A 25,000-nucleotide genomic window follows, 5' to 3' on the forward strand; every position below is an offset into this window, starting at 1 on the left:
GAGACAAGCATATAACTACTGGCAGGATCAACCAGAATAATGTTTTTATTCATATTTCATTCATATTTTTGAATAGAAATTAGCAATATAAATTTTATAGATTGTTTTCTATCGAATACGGCCATTTTTATATAGCATTCGTATACGTTTGTTGTTTTCACAATATATACTTGTTCCGCCACTAATAATAACAAGTTTTTTAATTATTGATGTTAAAAACACAATATTTTTTTTCGTAATACGTAATAATTTTCTTTATATTTGCATATTTCATTCTAAAATATCTTTTTTGTTCGACATACGTCATTATTGTATCCACACATGTACAATTTTTGTTTAACCAATATAAAATATTGAATTAAATCATTTGTATTTTGATGATAAATTTAAAATTTATCTGTATATATTCATATAAGACTCTTTGGTAATATATAATATAAAACCGAGCGCATATATGATATGTAAGTTAGAAAAAATAATATATATATATATTATTTTCTTTTAATATAGGGACACCTCTTTTAATTTATCCCCGCAGGGAATTATCACATAACTCAGTATGTGATAATGGCAGACCAATATACATATATATCAAGATTATCAATACAAAATATATATCATTATTAGCCTGCCTCAATTGTAATTATTTATTTGGATTAACGATAAAGTTCGGAAACAATTTGTTATTCTATGTATAATAGAAACCTTGGCCTTTGTTTCAACATTATTATCTTTGGGCTTAAAATATTAACCGTGGAGCCAAGTCTCATATTCATAAATGAATAAAGAAACAAATTTGACGGATTAATATCTTCTCTACCGACAGACAGTATTTTGTCACGTCAATAGTAGATGGCCGGCCCATTGACCATCCTATAGTAGTTTTTGGACCCAATATCTTTAATTCGGGTATTTTCAATTGTCTTTGCCAATCAACCGTTTGGTACTCTCTCATATAATAAGAGAATACACATATAATTCCATTATATGGATATATCTTCATTATTTTATTTGCTACATCACCCTATAATAGTTTTTGAACCCGTCAACTTCAATTCGGGTATTTTCAATTGTCTTTGCCAACCATTTATATGGTATTCTCTATTATAATAAGAGAATACTAGTGTATATCCATTATATGGATATATCATCTTCATATTATTTGCTACACCACCCTATAGTAGTTTTTGAACCCATCATCTGCAATTCGGGTATTTTCAATTGTCTTTGCCAACCAACTATACGGTATTCTCTCTTATAATAAGAGAATACAAGTATATTTTCATTATATGGATATAATGCCATTTATTTTTCAATATCCATATAATTCATTTAGTTTTGTATGTACAAAACAAGTTTTCTTTATAGTATTGACAAAATCATATGTTTACGCATAACATAAGTTTTGACCAATACGAGGAGGGGCCCGCCAACGACCACCTCCCTATAGTAGTTTTTTACCCCACGCACTACTGCGTGCCTGTTTACAGTACTAGTGCCAGCTATCACTAGGTTTATATATCATGTTTCAGTGATATATGGGTAAATTCTACCATTTATTCTTATGTATATGGCATTTCTATGCCATATTTATACAATCCATTCATATCTTAATGTATATTTATTATATTATACATTATTATGCCTTATAGGTATTATACCTATAAGCCATATCCATACGATTCATTCACTAGTGCCGCCCCTCACTAGGTTTATAATTGTTATATCATTGATATACAATTTATTTCTATATATATGGCATTTATATGCCATATCCATACAATGCATTCACATTTCAATGTATATTTACTTGTTATACATTATTATGCCTTATAGGTATTATACCTATAAGCCATATCCATACGATTCACTTATATAAATATATGTATATTTTTCTATACATAATTTTTTTTTACTTTTTGTATGGATTTTCTATGCATATCCATAGTTTATATGGATATGCTTGGCGTTCTATATAGTATTGACAAATTCATATGCATAACATAAGTTTTGACCAATACGAGGAGGGGCCCGCCAACGACCACCTCCCTATAGTAGTTTTTTACCCCACGCACTATTGCGTGCCTGTTTACAGTACTAGTGCCAGCTATCACTAGGTTTATATATCGTGTTTCAGTGATATATGGGTAAATTCTACCATTTATTCTTATGTATATGGCATTTCTATGCCATATTTATACAATCCATTCATATCTTAATGTATATTTATTATATTATACATTATTATGCCTTATAGGTATTATACCTATAAGCCATATCCATACGATTCATTCACTAGTGCCGCCCCTCACTAGGTTTATAATTGTTATATCATTGATATACAATTTATTTCTATATATATGGCATTTATATGCCATATCCATACAATGCATTCACATTTCAATGTATATTTACTTGTTATACATTATTATGCCTTATAGGTATTATACCTATAAGCCATATCCATACGATTCACTTATATAAATATATGTATATTTTTTTCTATACATAATTTTTTTTTACTTTTGTATGGATTTCTATGCATATCCATAGTTTATATGGATATGCTTGGCGTTCTATATAGTATTGACAAATTCATATGCATAACATAAGTTTTGACCAATACGAGGAGGGGCCCGCCAACGACCACCTCCCTATAGTAGTTTTTTACCCCACGCACTATTGCGTGCCTGTTTACAGTACTAGTGCCAGCTATCACTAGGTTTATATATCGTGTTTCAGTGATATATGGGTAAATTCTACCATTTATTCTTATGTATATGGCATTTCTATGCCATATTTATACAATCCATTCATATCTTAATGTATATTTATTATATTATACATTATTATGCCTTATAGGTATTATACCTATAAGCCATATCCATACGATTCATTCACTAGTGCCGCCCCTCACTAGGTTTATAATTGTTATATCATTGATATACAATTTATTTCTATATATATGGCATTTATATGCCATATCCATACAATGCATTCACATTTCAATGTATATTTACTTGTTATACATTATTATGCCTTATAGGTATTATACCTATAAGCCATATCCATACGATTCACTTATATAAATATATGTATATTTTTCTATACATAATTTTTTTTTACTTTTGTATGGTTTTCTATGCATATCCATAGTTTATATGGATATGCTTGGCGTTCTATATAGTATTGACAAATTCATATGCATAACATAAGTTTTGACCAATACGAGGAGGGGCCCGCCAACGACCACCTCCCTATAGTAGTTTTTTACCCCACGCACTATTGCGTGCCTGTTTACAGTACTAGTGCCAGCTATCACTAGGTTTATATATCGTGTTTCAGTGATATATGGGTAAATTCTACCATTTATTCTTATGTATATGGCATTTCTATGCCATATTTATACAATCCATTCATATCTTAATGTATATTTATTATATTATACATTATTATGCCTTATAGGTATTATACCTATAAGCCATATCCATACGATTCATTCACTAGTGCCGCCCCTCACTAGGTTTATAATTGTTATATCATTGATATACAATTTATTTCTATATATATGGCATTTATATGCCATATCCATACAATGCATTCACATTTCAATGTATATTTACTTGTTATACATTATTATGCCTTATAGGTATTATACCTATAAGCCATATCCATACGATTCACTTATATAAATATATGTATATTTTTCTATACATAATTTTTTTTTACTTTTGTATGGTTTTCTATGCATATCCATAGTTTATATGGATATGCTTGGCGTTCTATATAGTATTGACAAATTCATATGCATAACATAAGTTTTGACCAATACGAGGAGGGGCCCGCCAACGACCACCTCCCTATAGTAGTTTTTTACCCCACGCACTATTGCGTGCCTGTTTACAGTACTAGTGCCAGCTATCACTAGGTTTATATATCGTGTTTCAGTGATATATGGGTAAATTCTACCATTTATTCTTATGTATATGGCATTTCTATGCCATATTTATACAATCCATTCATATCTTAATGTATATTTATTATATTATACATTATTATGCCTTATAGGTATTATACCTATAAGCCATATCCATACGATTCATTCACTAGTGCCGCCCCTCACTAGGTTTATAATTGTTATATCATTGATATACAATTTATTTCTATATATATGGCATTTATATGCCATATCCATACAATGCATTCACATTTCAATGTATATTTACTTGTTATACATTATTATGCCTTATAGGTATTATACCTATAAGCCATATCCATACGATTCACTTATATAAATATATGTATATTTTTCTATACATAATTTTTTTTTACTTTTGTATGGATTTCTATGCATATCCATAGTTTATATGGATATGCTTGGCGTTCTATATAGTATTGACAAATTCATATGCATAACATAAGTTTTGACCAATACGAGGAGGGGCCCGCCAACGACCACCTCCCTATAGTAGTTTTTTACCCCACGCACTATTGCGTGCCTGTTTACAGTACTAGTGCCAGCTATCACTAGGTTTATATATCGTGTTTCAGTGATATATGGGTAAATTCTACCATTTATTCTTATGTATATGGCATTTCTATGCCATATTTATACAATCCATTCATATCTTAATGTATATTTATTATATTATACATTATTATGCCTTATAGGTATTATACCTATAAGCCATATCCATACGATTCATTCACTAGTGCCGCCCCTCACTAGGTTTATAATTGTTATATCATTGATATACAATTTATTTCTATATATATGGCATTTATATGCCATATCCATACAATGCATTCACATTTCAATGTATATTTACTTGTTATACATTATTATGCCTTATAGGTATTATACCTATAAGCCATATCCATACGATTCACTTATATAAATATATGTATATTTTTCTATACATAATTTTTTTTTACTTTTGTATGGATTTCTATGCATATCCATAGTTTATATGGATATGCTTGGCGTTCTATATAGTATTGACAAATTCATATGCATAACATAAGTTTTGACCAATACGAGGAGGGGCCCGCCAACGACCACCTCCCTATAGTAGTTTTTTACCCCACGCACTATTGCGTGCATGTTTACAGTACTAGTGCCAGCTATCATTAGGTTTATATATCGTGTTTCAGTGATATATGGGTAAATTCTACCATTTATTCTTATGTATGTATATGGCATTTCTATGCCATATTTATATAATTCATTCATATCTTAATTTATATTTATTATATTATACATTATTATGCCTTATAGGTATTATACCTATAAGCCATATCCATACGATTCATATACTAGTGCAGCCCCTCACTAGGTTTATATATCTCATTTTAATTATATATTGGTAAATTCTATTATTTATTCTTGTGTATATGGCACTTATATGCCGCCATATCTATAAAAATGCATTTATATTTCAATGTATATTTTCTATATTATACATTATTATGCCTTAAAAAGTTATTATACCTACCATAAGGCGATATCCATACGATTCATTTATATAAAAGATATATGTATAATTTTCTATACATAATTTTTTTTATGAATATATGGGTTTCCTAAGCATATCCATATAATACATTTAGTTTTATATGGATTAGATTGGTCTTCTTATTGTATTGCCAAACTCATATTGATAAAATAAGTTTTGAACAATAAGAGGATCAGCCGCCAACCAACCAACCACTGCTACCATTGGAGGAACATATACTTACTTTTTATATGTCCTCTTACTTGAATGGTCCTCTCTTTACTTGAAAATTTCATTACCATAGGAATCTATTTATACATGGAATATGATTTCCACTACTTTTTCGCGTCACTAATAATTAATATGACGATACAGACTTGCTACCATAACATAAGTCTTGAACAATAATAGGAGCAGCCGCCAACCAACCACCAACCAACCAACCACTGCTACCATTGATAGTAATTTTATATGTCCTCTTTAGTTGAATTTCAATACCATAGGAATATTTATACATGGAATATGTTTTGCCACTACTTTTTCGCGTCACTAATAATATGACGATACAGTCTTGCTACCATAACATAAGTTTTGAACAATAAGAGGAGCAGACACACCAACCAACCAACCGCGCTGCTACCATTATATATACTTATATTTATATAAGTCCTCTTTACTTGAATGGCCTCTTTACTTGAATTTCAATACCATAGGAATATTTATTTATACATGGAATATGTTTTGCCACTACTTTTTCGCGTCACTAATAATATGACGATATAGACTTGCTACCATAACATAAGTTTTGAACAATAAGAGGAGCAGACACCAACCAACCAACCGCTGCTACCATTGAATGAACCATATATACAAACTTTTATATATGTCCTCTTTACTTGAATTTTAATACCATAGGAATATTTATACATGGAATATGTTTGCCACTTTATCATCGCGTCACTAATAAGATGACGATACATTTTGTTTGTTCAATATTTACTTATATATTGATGTTTCCAATTTAGGTCTTTTATATTTCTTCTTCCCTACCTTACACACCACAAACAAAGTGGCGTGCGATGCTGCAAGCAAGCATAATGATTATGCCCGCTTGCAACATCTTTATTATCGAATCATCAAGCAAAGGATAAGCTTCAGTGGATCGCAGTATGGCAGCTGCTCAACCACTTACAACACCTTGCCTGTTACAAAAGTCGTTTACAATTGATTCTAGGCTTTGTCATTGTATTAAATAATGCTTTTATATGTAACTAGCGCGGCATCAGGTGATCAAAGATCCTCCCAATTTACTATGTTACAAATTACATTGGCATCACATCCATTGTCGTTTATAAAGTAAATTATAAACTTTAAATGGTTTAGAAGCCATACAATGCAAATTGCCCCTTATTTATCATTGCAGTCCAGCACGGATACGACCTTAGAGGCGTTCAGGCATAATCCAACGGACGTAGCGTCATACCACTGTTCGCTCGAACAAGTATTGTGCCATTGGTCCGTACCTGCGGTTCCTCTCGTACTACGCAGGAATGCTGTCGCAACAACGTTTTGTCATTAGTAGGGTAAAACTAACCTGTCTCACGACGGTCTAAACCCAGCTCACGTTCCCTTGCATGGGTGAACAATCCAACGCTTGGTGAATTTTGCTTCACAATGATAGGAAGAGCCGACATCGAAGGATCAAAAAGCGACGTCGCTATGAACGCTTGGCCGCCACAAGCCAGTTATCCCTATGGTAACTTTTCTGACACCTCTTGTTAAAAACTCTTTAAACCAAAAGGATCGATAGGCCGAGCTTTTGCTGTCCCTGTGTGTACTGAACACCGAGATCAAGTCAGCATTTGCCCTTTTGCTCTATGTGTGGTTTCTGTCCGCACTGAGCTGGCCTTGGGACACCTCCGTTATTATTTGAGAGATGTACCGCCCCAGTCAAACTCCCTACCTGGCAATGTCCTTGAATTGGATCATACCTGAGTAATTGGAGTTATACCAAATTTTCAAATCAAAAATACATAAATGCACCGTTTTATTAAAGAATTTGTTTGCGATTATATAACAAACTCGTGATACTTTGATCAAGAAGCTTGCATCAAAACCCAATACCATAAGATATAATAAATATATCCGTATAATGGCTAGGAAATGATACACGTTCCATTTAATCAAGTAAGTAAGGAAACAATAAGAGTAGTGGTATTTCATTGGCGATACCAAACCGAAGTCTAATATCTCCCACTTATTCTACACCTCTTATGTCTCCTTACACTGCCAGATTAGAGTCAAGCTCAAAAGGGTCTTCTTTCCCCGCTAATTATTCCAAGCCCGTTCCCTTGGCTGTGGTTTCGCTAGATAGTAGATAGGGACAGTAGGAATCTCGTTAATCCATTCATGCGCGTCACTAATTAGATGACGAGGCATTTGGCTACCTTAAGAGAGTCATAGTTACTCCCGCCGTTGACCCGCGCTTACTTGAATTTCTTCACTTTGACATTCAGAGCACTGGGCAGAAATCACATTGTGTCAACACCCGCTAGGGCCATCACAATGCTTTGTTTTAATTAGACAGTCGGATTCCCCAAGTCCGTGCCAGTTCTGAATTGATTGTTAATTGATAATCGTTATAATTAATAAGAACTAATTGGTTTAACCCAATTAGTATTCTTAAAAATTTTAGCAAGAAAGTTCCACAATTGGCTACGTAACTAAACTATCCGGGGAACAAGTGACCAACATAAATGCCAGACACTCTATTTACCCAGAACGAGCACATAAACCATGTTATTGTTTCCCAATCAAGCCCGACTATCTCAATCTTCAGAGCCAATCCTTATCCCGAAGTTACGGATCTAATTTGCCGACTTCCCTTACCTACATTATTCTATCGACTAGAGACTCTTCACCTTGGAGACCAGCTGCGGATATTGGTACGGCCTGTTGAGAAGTTTGCGTGTCCCCACCATAAATTTTCAAGGTCCGAGGAGAAAATATCGACACAACAGTATATGTCATGCTCTTCTAGCCCATCTACCATATCTCTCTGCGAAAGACTTCCATGGTAGTACGGCTATAAAACAGAAAAGAAAACTCTTCCGATATCTCTCGACGGCTTCTTTATGGTCGTTCCTGTTGCCAGGATGAGCACGAGGCCCATATTTAATAACAAACGGATACTCAACAGGTTACGGAATTGGAACCGTATTCCCTTTCGTTCAAAATTATTCAAGTATATTAATTAGCTTGATTTATATAATATAATTATATTTGTATGGCATTTGTGTTTTACTTGAAAATTTTCGGCTTTCGCCTTGAACTTAGGACCGACTAACTCGTGATCAACCACTGTTCACACGAAACCCTTCTCCACTTCAGTCCTCCAAGGTCTCATTCGATTATTTGCTACTACCACCAAGATCTGTACCAATGGCAGCTCCATGCAGGCTTACGCCAAACACTTCTACGCATACCATTGTACCTTCCTACTCACTAAAGTTTCAAAATTTATATCACAAGTAATATAAATCATCTACTTTAGCGGTAATGTATAGGTATACAACTTAAGCGCCATCCATTTTAAGGGCTAGTTGCTTCGGCAGGTGAGTTGTTACACACTCCTTAGCGGATTTCGACTTCCATGATCACCGTCCTGCTGTTTTAAGCAACCAACGCCTTTCATGGTATCTGCATGAGTTGTTAATTTGGGCACCGTAACATTACGTTTGGTTCATCCCACAGCGCCAGTTCTGCTTACCAAAAGTGGCCCACTGGGCACATTATATCATAACCTTGAACTTCATATCAAGAAAGTTAAGGTTCTTACCCATTTAAAGTTTGAGAATAGGTTAAGATCGTTTCGACCCTAAGGCCTCTAATCATTCGCTTTACCAGATAAGATTATTTTATATAACATTAAAATGCACCAGCTATCCTGAGGGAAACTTCGGAAGGAACCAGCTACTAGATGGTTCGATTGGTCTTTCGCCCCTATACTCAATTCTGACAATCGATTTGCACGTCAGAACTGTTTCGGTCTTCCATCAGGGTTTCCCCTGACTTCAACCTGATCAAGTATAGTTCACCATCTTTCGGGTCACAGCATATATGCTCAAGGTACGTTCCAGTTAGAGGCATAAATAATATAAATATCATTATACATAACTATATAGAACGCCCCGGGATTGTGTTAATTAGCTATAAATAGTTAAAAAACTAATCCCATTATTAGTCAAGTTAATTACGCTATTAGGTTTATATCCCAATAACTTGCACATATGTTAGACTCCTTGGTCCGTGTTTCAAGACGGGTCCCGAAGGTATCCTGAATCTTTCGCATTGTTAATCATACAAGTGCATATAATAAACACAAAAATCAATGATAATTATGCCATTATATAATTCCGAAAAATTAACGCACTGTATTCATATAAATCTATCAGCACTTTATCAAATTAATAACATTATTCTGTGTTAAAATGCAAGCAAATTAATTTGAATAAACTATAAGTTATATTTTATGATAAATTTTGTATGCTAATAGATTACAATGTCCTTATATGGAAAAAATGCACACTATTATCATAATATTGTTTAAATATTACAATTTTAATGATGAATTTTCCATAACGGATATTCAGGTTCATCGGGCTTAACCTCTAAGCAGTTTCACGTACTGTTTAACTCTCTATTCAGAGTTCTTTTCAACTTTCCCTCACGGTACTTGTTTACTATCGGTCTCATGGTTATATTTAGTTTTAGATGGAGTTTACCACCCACTTAGTGCTGCACTATCAAGCAACACGACTCTTTGGAAACATCATCTAGTAATCATTAACGTTATACGGGCCTGGCACCCTCTATGGGTAAATGGCCTCATTTAAGAAGGACTTAAATCGTTAATTTCTCATACTAGAATATTGACGCTCCATACACTGCATCTCACATTTGCCATATAGACAAAGTGACTTAGTGCTGAACTGATTTCTTTTCGCTCGCCGCTACTAAGAAAATCCTGGTTAGTTTCTTTTCCTCCCCTAATTAATATGCTTAAATTCAGGGGGTAGTCCCATATGAGTTGAGGTTGTGTATAACTTTTTTTGCAATTAATTCTTTATATATAATGATAAAACATTTTATTAAATTCGTTATATATTTTATATATTTGTATGGCATTTGTTTGGTCTAACGAATCAACGAAGAATAATAATATTGTCAACGGCTTTCTATTTACTAATCTTTAATAAGAGACAATTCTAGATAAATTTTTTATGCTAGACATTTCTCAGTATTATTTGATTGAAAAAGAAAATATTTCTCTTCGTTTTTCACATTCAAATTATTTACTAATGTGAGATAATGTTTTTCATATATTTGTTAATATTATGAATAATATAATAATTAAATTATTATTATCCAATAATATACCATATGCTTATAAAATTTCATTATAAAATTTATATAAACAACTTAATTAGCATAGTCTTACAACCCTCAACCATATGTAGTCCAAGCAGCACTATAAAATTAATTAAAGTACATAACAGCATGGACTGCGATATGCGTTCAAAATGTCGATGTTCATGTGTCCTGCAGTTCACACGATGACGCACAGTTTGCTGCGTTCTTCATCGACCCATGAGCCGAGTGATCCACCGCTTAGAGTTTTATATATTGGTTTGGTAATTTTGTCATATATGTTTTTATTGAAAGAAATTAAAAATACACCATTTTACTGGCATATATCAATTCCTTCAATAAATTGATTTTTATACCTAAAACGAATGCTGCGAAATGTCTTAGTTTCATATAACCAATAATATATCAAGTATTTTTTAAATGGCATTTACGGTATTAATACTTTTTTTTAGCGATATATATTGAAATTTATATAAAACATTAACCTGTAATAATCAGGTACAACATTGTACATTTTAGGTTGTTGCATTATCCAATGTATGCGCATAACTGAGATGAACAATACATATCGCAACGCGTGTATATTATGGTCCATATACACACAGTGTTTTATTAATTAATTGCATTTAATATACAATATAATAATAATATTAAATAAATTTAATAATTTCGATTTGCTTGTTCGAATTTGTTATTTGTTTGCTTTTGCTTATTTATTTATCTCTTATTTAATGCAATAATATATTTATTATTACAATTATTATTTCGATTTGCTTGTTCGAAATTTTATATTTGATCTATAAAAGATCATATTTTTGGCAATTTATATTTTATTTGTATTACTATAATATATTATATTATTATAATAAAAACAAATTTTTTTATTAACGGTAAGGATATTAAACAATAATGATCCTTCCGCAGGTTCACCTACGGAAACCTTGTTACGACTTTTACTTCCTCTAAATAATCAAGTTCGGTCAACTTTTGCGAAACAACCGTAACACACAAGGCGTCACAGTGATCACGTCCGGAGACCTCACTAAATAATTCAATCGGTAGTAGCGACGGGCGGTGTGTACAAAGGGCAGGGACGTAATCAATGCGAGTTAATGACTCACACTTACTGGGAATTCCAAGTTCATGTGAACAGTTTCAGTTCACAATCCCAAGCATGAAAGTGGTTCAGCGGTTTACCCGGACCTCTCGGTCTAGGAAATACACGTTGATACTTTCATTGTAGCGCGCGTGCAGCCCAGGACATCTAAGGGCATCACAGACCTGTTATTGCTCAATCTCATTATTGCTAGACGCAATTTGTCCATTTAAGAAGCTAGTGTCCTTATAATGGGACAAACCAACAGGTACGGCTCCACTTATATAAACACATTCAAACACAATAAACATTTTACTGCCACCATGAATGAAGGCTATATAAGCTTCAACACCATAATCCTGAAGATATCTATTTAATATATTTGAGTCTCGTTCGTTATCGGAATTAACCAGACAAATCACTCCACGAACTAAGAACGGCCATGCACCACCACCCATAGATTCGAGAAAGAGCTATCAATCTGTCTTACACACTTATGTTCGGACCTGGTAAGTTTTCCCGTGTTGAGTCAAATTAAGCCGCAGGCTCCACTCCTGGTGGTGCCCTTCCGTCAATTCCTTTAAGTTTCAGCTTTGCAACCATACTTCCCCCGGAGCCCAAAAGCTTTGGTTTCCCGGGAAGCGACTGAGAGAGCCATAAAAGTAGCTACACCCAATTGCTAGCTGGCATCGTTTATGGTTAGAACTAGGGCGGTATCTGATCGCCTTCGAACCTCTAACTTTCGTTCTTGATTAATGAAAACATCTTTGGCAAATGCTTTCGCTTAAGTTAGTCTTACGACGGTCCAAGAATTTCACCTCTCGCGTCGTAATACTAATGCCCCCAAACTGCTTCTATTAATCATTACCTCTTGATCTGAAAACCAATGAAAGCAGAACAGAGGTCTTATTTCATTATCCCATGCACAGAATATTCAGGCATTTGAAGCCTGCTTTAAGCACTCTAATTTGTTCAAAGTAATTGTACCGGCCCACAATAACACTCGTTTAAGAGCACTAATGCAGGTTTTTAAATAGGAGGAACATATGAAAAAATACAAGTATCTAAGCACATGTAAGAACTCCACCGGTAATACGCTTACATACATAAAGGTATAGTACTAACCACAATTGTAAGTTGTACTACCCGTATGAAGCACAAGTTCAACTACGAACGTTTTAACCGCAACAACTTTAATATACGCTATTGGAGCTGGAATTACCGCGGCTGCTGGCACCAGACTTGCCCTCCAATTGGTCCTTGTTAAAGGATTTAAAGTGTACTCATTCCAATTACAGGGCCTCGGATATGAGTCCTGTATTGTTATTTTTCGTCACTACCTCCCCGAGCTGGGAGTGGGTAATTTACGCGCCTGCTGCCTTCCTTAGATGTGGTAGCCGTTTCTCAGGCTCCCTCTCCGGAATCGAACCCTGATTCCCCGTTACCCGTTGCAACCATGGTAGTCCTAGATACTACCATCAAAAGTTGATAGGGCAGACATTTGAAAGATCTGTCGTCGGTACAAGACCATACGATCTGCATGTTATCTAGAGTTCAACCAATATAACGATCTTGCGATCGCTTGGTTTTAGCCTAATAAAAGCACATGTCCCATAAGGTTCATGTTTTAATTGCATGTATTAGCTCTAGAATTACCACAGTTATCCAAGTAACTGTTAACGATCTAAGGAACCATAACTGATATAATGAGCCTTTTGCGGTTTCACTTTTAATTCGTGTGTACTTAGACATGCATGGCTTAATCTTTGAGACAAGCATATAACTACTGGCAGGATCAACCAGAATAATGTTTTTATTCATATTTCATTCATATTTTTGAATAGAAATTAGCAATATAAATTTTATAGATTGTTTTCTATCGAATACGGCCATTTTTATATAGCATTCGTATACGTTTGTTGTTTTCACAATATATACTTGTTCCGCCACTAATAATAACAAGTTTTTTAATTATTGATGTTAAAAACACAATATTTTTTTTCGTAATACGTAATAATTTTCTTTATATTTGCATATTTCATTCTAAAATATCTTTTTTGTTCGACATACGTCATTATTGTATCCACACATGTACAATTTTTGTTTAACCAATATAAAATATTGAATTAAATCATTTGTATTTTGATGATAAATTTAAAATTTATCTGTATATATTCATATAAGACTCTTTGGTAATATATAATATAAAACCGAGCGCATATATGATATGTACGTTAGAAAAATAATATATATATATATTATTTTCTTTTAATATAGGGACACCTCTTTTAATTTATCCCCGCAGGGAATTATCACATAACTCAGTATGTGATAATGGCAGACCAATATACATATATATCAAGATTATCAATACAAAATATATATCATTATTAGCCTGCCTCAATTGTAATTATTTATTTGGATTAACGATAAAGTTCGGAAACAATTTGTTATTCTATGTATAATAGAAACCTTGGCCTTTGTTTCAACATTATTATCTTTGGGCTTAAAATATTAACCGTGGAGCCAAGTCTCATATTCATAAATGAATAAAGAAACAAATTTGACGGATTAATATCTTCTCTACCGACAGACAGTATTTTGTCACGTCAATAGTAGATGGCCGGCCCATTGACCATCCTATAGTAGTTTTTGGACCCAATATCTTTAATTCGGGTATTTTCAATTGTCTTTGCCAATCAACCGTTTGGTACTCTCTCATATAATAAGAGAATACACATATAATTCCATTATATGGATATATCTTCATTATTTTATTTGCTACATCACCCTATAATAGTTTTTGAACCCGTCAACTTCAATTCGGGTATTTTCAATTGTCTTTGCCAACCATTTATATGGTATTCTCTATTATAATAAGAGAATACTAGTGTATATCCATTATATGGATATATCATCTTCATATTATTTGCTACACCACCCTATAGTAGTTTTTGAACCCATCATCTGCAATTCGGGTATTTTCAATTGTCTTTGCCAACCAACTATACGGTATTCTCTCTTATAATAAGAGAATACAAGTATATTTTCATTATATGGATATAATGCCATTTATTTTTCAATATCCATATAATTCATTTAGTTTTGTATGTACAAAACAAGTTTTCTTTATAGTATTGACAAAATCATATGTTTACGCATAACATAAGTTTTGACCAATACGAGGAGGGGCCCGCCAACGACCACCTCCCTATAGTAGTTTTTTACCCCACGCACTACTGCGTGCCTGTTTACAGTACTAGTGCCAGCTATCACTAGGTTTATATATCATGTTTCAGTGATATATGGGTAAATTCTACCATTTATTCTTATGTATATGGCATTTCTATGCCATATTTATACAATCCATTCATATCTTAATGTATATTTATTATATTATACATTATTATGCCTTATAGGTATTATACTACTATATAGCATTCATATCCATACATTGATTCAATTTCACTTTATATGCCTGCCGCCCCTACACTAGGTATATTTCTATAATTGTTATATGCATATAGTATATATGCATATAGTTTGACAAATTTATGCTATAAGTACTATGGCATTTTTATATAGTGCACTATATCCATTTACCAATGCATTCTTACATTTCATATGTATATTTACATTGTTATACTATATATATATGCCTTATAGGTATATTTATTCTATACATTTATATGCCTATATAGCCATATCCATACGATTCACTTATATAAATATATGTATATTTTTCTATACATAATTTTTTTTTACTTTTGTATGGTTTTCTATGCATATCCATAGTTTATATGGATATGCTTGGCGTTCTATATAGTATTGACAAATTCATATGCATAACATAAGTTTTGACCAATACGAGGAGGGGCCCGCCAACGACCACCTCCCTATAGTAGTTTTTTACCCCACGCACTATTGCGTGCCTGTTTACAGTACTAGTGCCAGCTATCACTAGGTTTATATATCGTGTTTCAGTGATATATGGGTAAATTCTACCATTTATTCTTATGTATATGGCATTTCTATGCCATATTTATACAATCCATTCATATCTTAATGTATATTTATTATATTATACATTATTATGCCTTATAGGTATTATACCTATAAGCCATATCCATACGATTCATTCACTAGTGCCGCCCCTCACTAGGTTTATAATTGTTATATCATTGATATACAATTTATTTCTATATATATGGCATTTATATGCCATATCCATACAATGCATTCACATTTCAATGTATATTTACTTGTTATACATTATTATGCCTTATAGGTATTATACCTATAAGCCATATCCATACGATTCACTTATATAAATATATGTATATTTTTCTATACATAATTTTTTTTTTACTTTTGTATGGTTTTCTATGCATATCCATAGTTTATATGGATATGCTTGGCGTTCTATATAGTATTGACAAATTCATATGCATAACATAAGTTTTGACCAATACGAGGAGGGGCCCGCCAACGACCACCTCCCTATAGTAGTTTTTTACCCCACGCACTATTGCGTGCCTGTTTACAGTACTAGTGCCAGCTATCACTAGGTTTATATATCGTGTTTCAGTGATATATGGGTAAATTCTACCATTTATTCTTATGTATATGGCATTTCTATGCCATATTTATACAATCCATTCATATCTTAATGTATATTTATTATATTATACATTATTATGCCTTATAGGTATTATACCTATAAGCCATATCCATACGATTCATTCACTAGTGCCGCCCCTCACTAGGTTTATAATTGTTATATCATTGATATACAATTTATTTCTATATATATGGCATTTATATGCCATATCCATACAATGCATTCACATTTCAATGTATATTTACTTGTTATACATTATTATGCCTTATAGGTATTATACCTATAAGCCATATCCATACGATTCACTTATATAAATATATGTATATTTTTCTATACATAATTTTTTTTTACTTTTGTATGGTTTTCTATGCATATCCATAGTTTATATGGATATGCTTGGCGTTCTATATAGTATTGACAAATTCATATGCATAACATAAGTTTTGACCAATACGAGGAGGGGCCCGCCAACGACCACCTCCCTATAGTAGTTTTTTACCCCACGCACTATTGCGTGCCTGTTTACAGTACTAGTGCCAGCTATCACTAGGTTTATATATCGTGTTTCAGTGATATATGGGTAAATTCTACCATTTATTCTTATGTATATGGCATTTCTATGCCATATTTATACAATCCATTCATATCTTAATGTATATTTATTATATTATACATTATTATGCCTTATAGGTATTATACCTATAAGCCATATCCATACGATTCATTCACTAGTGCCGCCCCTCACTAGGTTTATAATTGTTATATCATTGATATACAATTTATTTCTATATATATGGCATTTATATGCCATATCCATACAATGCATTCACATTTCAATGTATATTTACTTGTTATACATTATTATGCCTTATAGGTATTATACCTATAAGCCATATCCATACGATTCACTTATATAAATATATGTATATTTTTCTATACATAATTTTTTTTTACTTTTGTATGGTTTTCTATGCATATCCATAGTTTATATGGATATGCTTGGCGTTCTATATAGTATTGACAAATTCATATGCATAACATAAGTTTTGACCAATACGAGGAGGGGCCCGCCAACGACCACCTCCCTATAGTAGTTTTTTACCCCACGCACTATTGCGTGCCTGTTTACAGTACTAGTGCCAGCTATCACTAGGTTTATATATCGTGTTTCAGTGATATATGGGTAAATTCTACCATTTATTCTTATGTATATGGCATTTCTATGCCATATTTATACAATCCATTCATATCTTAATGTATATTTATTATATTATACATTATTATGCCTTATAGGTATTATACCTATAAGCCATATCCATACGATTCATTCACTAGTGCCGCCCCTCACTAGGTTTATAATTGTTATATCATTGATATACAATTTATTTCTATATATATGGCATTTATATGCCATATCCATACAATGCATTCACATTTCAATGTATATTTACTTGTTATACATTATTATGCCTTATAGGTATTATACCTATAAGCCATATCCATACGATTCACTTATATAAATATATGTATATTTTTCTATACATAATTTTTTTTTACTTTTGTATGGATTTCTATGCATATCCATAGTTTATATGGATATGCTTGGCGTTCTATATAGTATTGACAAATTCATATGCATAACATAAGTTTTGACCAATACGAGGAGGGGCCCGCCAACGACCACCTCCCTATAGTAGTTTTTTACCCCACGCACTATTGCGTGCCTGTTTACAGTACTAGTGCCAGCTATCACTAGGTTTATATATCGTGTTTCAGTGATATATGGGTAAATTCTACCATTTATTCTTATGTATATGGCATTTCTATGCCATATTTATACAATCCATTCATATCTTAATGTATATTTATTATATTATACATTATTATGCCTTATAGGTATTATACCTATAAGCCATATCCATACGATTCATTCACTAGTGCCGCCCCTCACTAGGTTTATAATTGTTATATCATTGATATACAATTTATTTCTATATATATGGCATTTATATGCCATATCCATACAATGCATTCACATTTCAATGTATATTTACTTGTTATACATTATTATGCCTTATAGGTATTATACCTATAAGCCATATCCATACGATTCACTTATATAAATATATGTATATTTTTCTATACATAATTTTTTTTTACTTTTGTATGGATTTCTATGCATATCCATAGTTTATATGGATATGCTTGGCGTTCTATATAGTATTGACAAATTCATATGCATAACATAAGTTTTGACCAATACGAGGAGGGGCCCGCCAACGACCACCTCCCTATAGTAGTTTTTTACCCCACGCACTATTGCGTGCATGTTTACAGTACTAGTGCCAGCTATCATTAGGTTTATATATCGTGTTTCAGTGATATATGGGTAAATTCTACCATTTATTCTTATGTATGTATATGGCATTTCTATGCCATATTTATATAATTCATTCATATCTTAATTTATATTTATTATATTATACATTATTATGCCTTATAGGTATTATACCTATAAGCCATATCCATACGATTCATATACTAGTGCAGCCCCTCACTAGGTTTATATATCTCATTTTAATTATATATTGGTAAATTCTATTATTTATTCTTGTGTATATGGCACTTATATGCCGCCATATCTATAAAAATGCATTTATATTTCAATGTATATTTTCTATATTATACATTATTATGCCTTAAAAAGTTATTATACCTACCATAAGGCGATATCCATACGATTCATTTATATAAAAGATATATGTATAATTTTCTATACATAATTTTTTTTTATGAATATATGGGTTTCCTAAGCATATCCATATAATACATTTAGTTTTATATGGATTAGATTGGTCTTCTTTATTGTATTGCCAAACTCATATTGATAAAATAAGTTTTGAACAATAAGAGGATCAGCCGCCAACCAACCAACCACTGCTACCATTGGAGGAACATATACTTACTTTTTATATGTCCTCTTACTTGAATGGTCCTCTCTTTACTTGAAAATTTCATTACCATAGGAATCTATTTATACATGGAATATGATTTCCACTACTTTTTCGCGTCACTAATAATTAATATGACGATACAGACTTGCTACCATAACATAAGTCTTGAACAATAATAGGAGCAGCCGCCAACCAACCACCAACCAACCAACCACTGCTACCATTGATAGTAATTTTATATGTCCTCTTTAGTTGAATTTCAATACCATAGGAATATTTATACATGGAATATGTTTTGCCACTACTTTTTCGCGTCACTAATAATATGACGATACAGTCTTGCTACCATAACATAAGTTTTGAACAATAAGAGGAGCAGACACACCAACCAACCAACCGCGCTGCTACCATTATATATACTTATATTTATATAAGTCCTCTTTACTTGAATGGCCTCTTTACTTGAATTTCAATACCATAGGAATATTTATTTATACATGGAATATGTTTTGCCACTACTTTTTCGCGTCACTAATAATATGACGATATAGACTTGCTACCATAACATAAGTTTTGAACAATAAGAGGAGCAGACACCAACCAACCAACCGCTGCTACCATTGAATGAACCATATATACAAACTTTTATATATGTCCTCTTTACTTGAATTTTAATACCATAGGAATATTTATACATGGAATATGTTTGCCACTTTATCATCGCGTCACTAATAAGATGACGATACATTTTGTTTGTTCAATATTTACTTATATATTGATGTTTCCAATTTAGGTCTTTTATATTTCTTCTTCCCTACCTTACACACCACAAACAAAGTGGCGTGCGATGCTGCAAGCAAGCATAATGATTATGCCCGCTTGCAACATCTTTATTATCGAATCATCAAGCAAAGGATAAGCTTCAGTGGATCGCAGTATGGCAGCTGCTCAACCACTTACAACACCTTGCCTGTTACAAAAGTCGTTTACAATTGATTCTAGGCTTTGTCATTGTATTAAATAATGCTTTTATATGTAACTAGCGCGGCATCAGGTGATCAAAGATCCTCCCAATTTACTATGTTACAAATTACATTGGCATCACATCCATTGTCGTTTATAAAGTAAATTATAAACTTTAAATGGTTTAGAAGCCATACAATGCAAATTGCCCCTTATTTATCATTGCAGTCCAGCACGGATACGACCTTAGAGGCGTTCAGGCATAATCCAACGGACGTAGCGTCATACCACTGTTCGCTCGAACAAGTATTGTGCCATTGGTCCGTACCTGCGGTTCCTCTCGTACTACGCAGGAATGCTGTCGCAACAACGTTTTGTCATTAGTAGGGTAAAACTAACCTGTCTCACGACGGTCTAAACCCAGCTCACGTTCCCTTGCATGGGTGAACAATCCAACGCTTGGTGAATTTTGCTTCACAATGATAGGAAGAGCCGACATCGAAGGATCAAAAAGCGACGTCGCTATGAACGCTTGGCCGCCACAAGCCAGTTATCCCTATGGTAACTTTTCTGACACCTCTTGTTAAAAACTCTTTAAACCAAAAGGATCGATAGGCCGAGCTTTTGCTGTCCCTGTGTGTACTGAACACCGAGATCAAGTCAGCATTTGCCCTTTTGCTCTATGTGTGGTTTCTGTCCGCACTGAGCTGGCCTTGGGACACCTCCGTTATTATTTGAGAGATGTACCGCCCCAGTCAAACTCCCTACCTGGCAATGTCCTTGAATTGGATCATACCTGAGTAATTGGAGTTATACCAAATTTTCAAATCAAAAATACATAAATGCACCGTTTTATTAAAGAATTTGTTTGCGATTATATAACAAACTCGTGATACTTTGATCAAGAAGCTTGCATCAAAACCCAATACCATAAGATATAATAAATATATCCGTATAATGGCTAGGAAATGATACACGTTCCATTTAATCAAGTAAGTAAGGAAACAATAAGAGTAGTGGTATTTCATTGGCGATACCAAACCGAAGTCTAATATCTCCCACTTATTCTACACCTCTTATGTCTCCTTACACTGCCAGATTAGAGTCAAGCTCAAAAGGGTCTTCTTTCCCCGCTAATTATTCCAAGCCCGTTCCCTTGGCTGTGGTTTCGCTAGATAGTAGATAGGGACAGTAGGAATCTCGTTAATCCATTCATGCGCGTCACTAATTAGATGACGAGGCATTTGGCTACCTTAAGAGAGTCATAGTTACTCCCGCCGTTGACCCGCGCTTACTTGAATTTCTTCACTTTGACATTCAGAGCACTGGGCAGAAATCACATTGTGTCAACACCCGCTAGGGCCATCACAATGCTTTGTTTTAATTAGACAGTCGGATTCCCCAAGTCCGTGCCAGTTCTGAATTGATTGTTAATTGATAATCGTTATAATTAATAAGAACTAATTGGTTTAACCCAATTAGTATTCTTAAAAATTTTAGCAAGAAAGTTCCACAATTGGCTACGTAACTAAACTATCCGGGGAACAAGTGACCAACATAAATGCCAGACACTCTATTTACCCAGAACGAGCACATAAACCATGTTATTGTTTCCCAATCAAGCCCGACTATCTCAATCTTCAGAGCCAATCCTTATCCCGAAGTTACGGATCTAATTTGCCGACTTCCCTTACCTACATTATTCTATCGACTAGAGACTCTTCACCTTGGAGACCAGCTGCGGATATTGGTACGGCCTGTTGAGAAGTTTGCGTGTCCCCACCATAAATTTTCAAGGTCCGAGGAGAAAATATCGACACAACAGTATATGTCATGCTCTTCTAGCCCATCTACCATATCTCTCTGCGAAAGACTTCCATGGTAGTACGGCTATAAAACAGAAAAGAAAACTCTTCCGATATCTCTCGACGGCTTCTTTATGGTCGTTCCTGTTGCCAGGATGAGCACGAGGCCCATATTTAATAACAAACGGATACTCAACAGGTTACGGAATTGGAACCGTATTCCCTTTCGTTCAAAATTATTCAAGTATATTAATTAGCTTGATTTATATAATATAATTATATTTGTATGGCATTTGTGTTTTACTTGAAAATTTTCGGCTTTCGCCTTGAACTTAGGACCGACTAACTCGTGATCAACCACTGTTCACACGAAACCCTTCTCCACTTCAGTCCTCCAAGGTCTCATTCGATTATTTGCTACTACCACCAAGATCTGTACCAATGGCAGCTCCATGCAGGCTTACGCCAAACACTTCTACGCATACCATTGTACCTTCCTACTCACTAAAGTTTCAAAATTTATATCACAAGTAATATAAATCATCTACTTTAGCGGTAATGTATAGGTATACAACTTAAGCGCCATCCATTTTAAGGGCTAGTTGCTTCGGCAGGTGAGTTGTTACACACTCCTTAGCGGATTTCGACTTCCATGATCACCGTCCTGCTGTTTTAAGCAACCAACGCCTTTCATGGTATCTGCATGAGTTGTTAATTTGGGCACCGTAACATTACGTTTGGTTCATCCCACAGCGCCAGTTCTGCTTACCAAAAGTGGCCCACTGGGCACATTATATCATAACCTTGAACTTCATATCAAGAAAGTTAAGGTTCTTACCCATTTAAAGTTTGAGAATAGGTTAAGATCGTTTCGACCCTAAGGCCTCTAATCATTCGCTTTACCAGATAAGATTATTTTATATAACATTAAAATGCACCAGCTATCCTGAGGGAAACTTCGGAAGGAACCAGCTACTAGATGGTTCGATTGGTCTTTCGCCCCTATACTCAATTCTGACAATCGATTTGCACGTCAGAACTGTTTCGGTCTTCCATCAGGGTTTCCCCTGACTTCAACCTGATCAAGTATAGTTCACCATCTTTCGGGTCACAGCATATATGCTCAAGGTACGTTCCAGTTAGAGGCATAAATAATATAAATATCATTATACATAACTATATAGAACGCCCCGGGATTGTGTTAATTAGCTATAAATAGTTAAAAAACTAATCCCATTATTAGTCAAGTTAATTACGCTATTAGGTTTATATCCCAATAACTTGCACATATGTTAGACTCCTTGGTCCGTGTTTCAAGACGGGTCCCGAAGGTATCCTGAATCTTTCGCATTGTTAATCATACAAGTGCATATAATAAACACAAAAATCAATGATAATTATGCCATTATATAATTCCGAAAAATTAACGCACTGTATTCATATAAATCTATCAGCACTTTATCAAATTAATAACATTTATTCTGTGTTAAAATGCAAGCAAATTAATTTGAATAAACTATAAGTTATATTTTATGATAAATTTTGTATGCTAATAGATTACAATGTCCTTATATGGAAAAAATGCACACTATTATCATAATATTGTTTAAATATTACAATTTTAATGATGAATTTTCCATAACGGATATTCAGGTTCATCGGGCTTAACCTCTAAGCAGTTTCACGTACTGTTTAACTCTCTATTCAGAGTTCTTTTCAACTTTCCCTCACGGTACTTGTTTACTATCGGTCTCATGGTTATATTTAGTTTTAGATGGAGTTTACCACCCACTTAGTGCTGCACTATCAAGCAACACGACTCTTTGGAAACATCATCTAGTAATCATTAACGTTATACGGGCCTGGCACCCTCTATGGGTAAATGGCCTCATTTAAGAAGGACTTAAATCGTTAATTTCTCATACTAGAATATTGACGCTCCATACACTGCATCTCACATTTGCCATATAGACAAAGTGACTTAGTGCTGAACTGATTTCTTTTCGCTCGCCGCTACTAAGAAAATCCTGGTTAGTTTCTTTTCCTCCCCTAATTAATATGCTTAAATTCAGGGGGTAGTCCCATATGAGTTGAGGTTGTGTATAACTTTTTTTGCAATTAATTCTTTATATATAATGATAAAACATTTTATTAAATTCGTTATATATTTTATATATTTGTATGGCATTTGTTTGGTCTAACGAATCAACGAAGAATAATAATATTGTCAACGGCTTTCTATTTACTAATCTTTAATAAGAGACAATTCTAGATAAATTTTTTATGCTAGACATTTCTCAGTATTATTTGATTGAAAAAGAAAATATTTCTCTTCGTTTTTCACATTCAAATTATTTACTAATGTGAGATAATGTTTTTCATATATTTGTTAATATTATGAATAATATAATAATTAAATTATTATTATCCAATAATATACCATATGCTTATAAAATTTCATTATAAAATTTATATAAACAACTTAATTAGCATAGTCTTACAACCCTCAACCATATGTAGTCCAAGCAGCACTATAAAATTAATTAAAGTACATAACAGCATGGACTGCGATATGCGTTCAAAATGTCGATGTTCATGTGTCCTGCAGTTCACACGATGACGCACAGTTTGCTGCG

The 25,000-nt window shown here is 33.5% G+C and overlaps 6 non-coding genes across 6 annotated transcripts in view; all 6 read right to left on the minus strand.

The window, feature by feature from the left end:
- The window catches only part of LOC119558655, a 1,996-nt gene extending 1,958 nt beyond the window's left edge, over positions 1-38 (minus strand). Inside the window, exon 1 of the ribosomal RNA XR_005220330.1 lies at positions 1-38. This exon is cut by the window's left edge and continues 1,958 nt beyond it. This is a non-coding gene — a ribosomal RNA (small subunit ribosomal RNA).
- A 6,585-nt stretch (positions 39-6,623) lies between these two features.
- Positions 6,624-10,593, minus strand: LOC119558656. The gene has a single exon (XR_005220331.1). It is a non-coding gene; the product is annotated as a large subunit ribosomal RNA (ribosomal RNA).
- Positions 10,594-10,994: 401 nt separating this feature from the next.
- Positions 10,995-11,173, minus strand: LOC119558652. The gene has a single exon (XR_005220327.1). It is a non-coding gene; the product is annotated as a 5.8S ribosomal RNA (ribosomal RNA).
- A 659-nt stretch (positions 11,174-11,832) lies between these two features.
- LOC119558663 lies at positions 11,833-13,827 on the minus strand. Its single transcript, XR_005220338.1, has one exon. It is a non-coding gene; the product is annotated as a small subunit ribosomal RNA (ribosomal RNA).
- Positions 13,828-20,492: 6,665 nt separating this feature from the next.
- Positions 20,493-24,463, minus strand: LOC119558657. The gene has a single exon (XR_005220332.1). It is a non-coding gene; the product is annotated as a large subunit ribosomal RNA (ribosomal RNA).
- Positions 24,464-24,864: 401 nt separating this feature from the next.
- Positions 24,865-25,000, minus strand: part of LOC119558660 — a 179-nt gene continuing 43 nt past the window's right edge. The window contains exon 1 of the ribosomal RNA XR_005220335.1: positions 24,865-25,000. This exon is cut by the window's right edge and continues 43 nt beyond it. This is a non-coding gene — a ribosomal RNA (5.8S ribosomal RNA).

Source organism: Drosophila subpulchrella, unplaced genomic scaffold (genome assembly GCF_014743375.2).
Source record: "Drosophila subpulchrella strain 33 F10 #4 breed RU33 unplaced genomic scaffold, RU_Dsub_v1.1 Primary Assembly Seq126, whole genome shotgun sequence".
In the NCBI taxonomy this organism is placed as follows: Eukaryota; Metazoa; Arthropoda; class Insecta; order Diptera; family Drosophilidae; genus Drosophila; species Drosophila subpulchrella.